This window comes from Saccopteryx bilineata, chromosome 1 (assembly GCF_036850765.1).
Source record: "Saccopteryx bilineata isolate mSacBil1 chromosome 1, mSacBil1_pri_phased_curated, whole genome shotgun sequence".
Taxonomy (NCBI): domain Eukaryota; kingdom Metazoa; phylum Chordata; class Mammalia; order Chiroptera; family Emballonuridae; genus Saccopteryx; species Saccopteryx bilineata.
Window position 1 is genome coordinate 294,461,905 of NC_089490.1, and position 4,483 is coordinate 294,466,387.

Consider the following 4,483-nt stretch of genomic DNA (forward strand, 5'->3'; position numbering starts at 1 on the left):
CAGGGAAGAGCTCAAAGTGTAGTTCTGGTCTGAGTCCAACACCTGACACCAGAAGATCCAATGCTGAAAGTCTGCAGACATGAGACCTAAGAACAGCAGATAAGTCTGTTTGAGTCTGAAGGCCGGAAAGACCAATGTCCCCTCTAGAAGGCAGTCAGACAGGAGTTCCCTCTTTTATTTGTTTTCTCTTCAGGTCTTCAATTGACAGAATGAGACCCACTTACATTAGGGAGAGTGATCTGTCTCACTAAGTCTACCAATTCAAATGTTAGTCTTTTCCAGAAACAAACTCACAGACACTCCCAGAATAACATTTCACCAAGTATCTGGGCAACCCACAGCATAGTCAAGTTGATTCGTAATATTAACCATCACACCTACTATGAGACCCATTTATTTAAAACACAAATAACAGAACAGGAATACATTTGAAACCCACAGATATACAGGCAGAAAAATGATGAAATTAACCAATATTCTTCCATGAGACAATGACAGTAAAACATGACATCACAAAATAAAAGGAAAATGGTGACATATTTCAAAAGTGCTAAAAGTTAAGAAAATGATTAATGGTTTTTAAGAAATACAAATTAAGAAAACTCATAAATAAGATTCCTATAGAGCAGGAAGATATAGGATAGGAAGAGACTGACCACAAGAATAAACTAGAAAAAGGTGCAGTCAGAAATGTATCTGAGGTTACAATAAAACAGATTAAGAAAGCACAAACTTGATACCTACTTGGAAAAAGATTAAAAAGACAAAATTATATCCATAATTCAAAACATCTAAGAAAATAATTTCTCAATGAACCGCAGCTCTAATTTTAAAGTCATCAGTAAAGGGATAAATTCATTGATAAGAAAAACATGAACTTTAAAAATATATTATTCACTATTCAAGAGAAATAAAGTGTTGATGAACTACATTAAAATGAACATATTTAAACTTTGCATGACCAAAAAAGTAATAAATAAAATGTTCCAAATTTATGAATAAGTTATAAAAATTGAGGAAAGAAAGTCAGACACACATGTTGAAATGGTGTGAGATGTTTTAGAACAACTCCTGCCTCAGAGGAAAAAGTTGATTGACGCAGATCCAGGAAAACCATATCCTATCCCATGGGTTGTCTCAGTTTTGTGTTCTTAAGATTGATCACTGGGTTTGTTTACTTAAAATCCCCCCCAAGACATGCTATGATTCTTAAACACTAATGAAAATATGTACAGCTTTCTCTATGGTTTTGAGTGTCCACAGTATGCTTTATATTTATATGTCATTATAACTTACTTAAAAAAATAGAACAATTGACAAATATTAATGTATAAGAATGTTTATGATAGAATGTTCTCAGATATTCAATATCAAGTAATAAAGGGATGGGTAAATTAATGTGGTACTTGTGTGAGTTATAAACATGCTTTCAAAAAATTCAATGGTATGAAAAATGTTCTTAGAATACTTTATATAAAAGTACTATAGACACACAATGATACCTAAATGTAAAAAAAAACAAAAAACAGTGTAATTTCAAGAGTAAAGCTAATATGTAATTTTAAATATTTTTCTTCTTTTTCCAAGTGAGAGGAGGGGAGATAGACAGACTCACATATGCCCTGACAAGTATCCACCCGGCAACCCCCGTCTGGGGCCAGTGCTCTGCCCATCTGGGGCTATGCTTGCAACTGAGCTATTTTTAGTGCCTGAGGTGGAGGCTCCATGGAGCAATTCTCAGTGCCTGGGGCTGATGTGCTCGAGCCAATCAAGCCATGGATGTGGGAGAGGAGGAAGAGAGAGATAGAGAGAGAAGAGGAAAGGGGAGGGGTGGAGAAACAGATGGTCATTTCTCCTATGTGTGCTGACTGGGAATTGAAACTGGGAGATCCACATGCCAGGCGGATGCTGCACCACTGAGCCAACTGATCAGGGCCTAGTATGTAATTTTAATTACTTCATGTTTCTGAGAGTCTACAAATATTCTAAATCTTAAATTATATTCCTTTATATATTTATATGTGTGTGTACACACATAGGTATATATAAAATGATTCTATAAAAAGAATAATTGTTACTAAAAAATAAATTGATGCATTTATAATTATATATGGCTGAATAAAGTTATTTAATATGCCCTTCTCTAAGTAACTTAGTGTCAACAACAAAAGTAAAGAAAAATAAAAAAATAAGTAATAAGTGCATCTTTAATCAAAATAGACAATATTTCTTACCTCTCAACATATTTTGTTAGTATAAAAAAAAGACTAAATTTTTGGAGAACTGAGAGATTACTAAAATTATAATAAAATACCAAGTTCCAAAAATAAGTAACTAACCTTATTATTCCTGAATTGAAGTTTAGGAAAAGAGGTAAGGTTTTCCCAGGATAATGGATGAGTGCTATGAAACACATATCCAACCCAAACTGTATGGGTAAGGTTCTCCCCAACAAAATTGTATGCCTAGCAACCAATTAAGGACCACTTAGTCTCTACAAAAATGGCAAAAAAATTATGAAGACTCCAGAATATATAAAAATATTAGCCCTGGCCATATAGCTCAGATGGTTAGAGCATTGTCCCGAAGTGCAGAGGTTGCTGGTTTGATCCCCGGTCAGGGCACAGACCAGAGCAGATCAATGTTCCTGTCTCTCTTTCCCTGTCTTACTTCCTCTCTGTAAAATCAATAAAATAAACATTTAGAATATATTAAAGTATTTGAAAAAGTTATGTTTCTAAATATGAAAGAAAAAAAGTCTTTCAATATTATTATCCAATAAAAAGGTATTAGTCTATTTTTTTCTAAAATGATACATATTAAAATGTATTTATCAAAATGTTAATAGAAGATGCTTTAAGAAGAGGCAGAGTGAGATAAAGGAAAATTTTAATTTTTTTAATCTTTATATTTCTACCAATTTAAATATTTTACATTTAGCAAATTTCATGAATTCAATGTACAAACAAAACCAAAACACTGATATTAATTTTATTTCAAGTTTTGTTTTGTTAAGAGTTAGGAAGTTTGGTCGGACCGGGCAGTGGCGCAGTGGATAGAGTGTCGGACTGGAATGCAGAGAACCCAGGTTCGAGACCTCAAGGTCGCCAGCTTGAGCGAGGGCTCATTTGGTTTGAGCAAAAGCTCACCAGCCACCAGCTTGAGCCCAAAGTCGCTGGCTCGAGCAAGGGGTTACTTGGTCTGCTGAAGGCCCACGGTCAAGGCACGTATGAGAAGGCAATCAATGAACAATTAAGGTGTTGCAATGCGCAATGAAAAACTAATGAATGATGCTTCTCATCTCTCCGTTCCTGTCTGTCTCTATTCCTGTCTATCCCTCTCTCTGACTCTCTCTCTGTCTCTGTAAAAAAAAAAAAAAAAAAAAAAGGAAGTTTAAACATTTCATTATACACAGTCTCTTCTTACATCATTTATTAACTATTATATTTTTCATAAAAACAACTGTAAACCTACTTTGCCTACCTCATATTTATCAGCTTTTTTTTTTTTTTTTGTATTTTTCTGAAGCTGGTAACGGGGAGAGACAGTCAGACAGACTCCCGCATGCGCCCAACCAGGATCCACCCGGCACGCCCACCAGGGGGCGATGCTCTGCCCCTCCGGGGCGTTGCTCTGCCGCGACCAGAGCCACTCTAGCACCTGGGGCAGAGGCCAAGGAGCCATCCCCAGCGCCTGGGCCATCTTTGCTCCAATGGAGCCTTGGCTGCGGGAGGGGAAGAGAGAGACAGAGAGAAAGGAGGGGAGCGGGGTGGAGAAGTAAATGGGCGCTTCTCCTATGTGCCCTGTCCGGGAATCGAATCCAGGTCCCCTGCACGCCAGGCTGATGCTCTACTGCTGAGCCAACCGGCCAGGGCCATCAGCTTTAATATATATGTTTTTTCAAAATTGTCTCTTCCTGGCATTTGTTCAATGTAATATTTATTGCCTACTTGTTTCATGAAATCCCTTAGCCCTGTATTAATTATTTTACATTGCAAAAGTTATTTCTCTATGACATTTGTTTTAACTTTTTGAAGTTTTTGATAATCAAATCTATCAGCATGTCTGCTTTTATTGTATAGCTAGGTTTCAATATTCTCATATTGCTTCAGTAATTTTATGTTCTAGGTATTTAAATCCTTATTCCATCTGAAGTTTAGTTTGATTTATAGTTCAAGTTCTATATAAGGAGGTCAACCGTCTGCTTAGTTGTACATATGCATTTTACATTATCATGTTATGATATTTATACCCAGCAGAAATCATAGCATGAAGCATAAGTTTGACTGTGGACTGAGGGTACGGGTTCCATTGTATGTATCTTAAAGGGAATAACCTATCAAGAAGAGGGAATGGTCCTCAGGGAGAAAACAAATTTAACTAAAGATGTTAACATGCTGGATAAGAGAAAACACATTTCTAACTTTCTGGTTTCTTTCTCTTTAATCAATGTTCTAAAGAATACCAAGTACTTGAGACTATT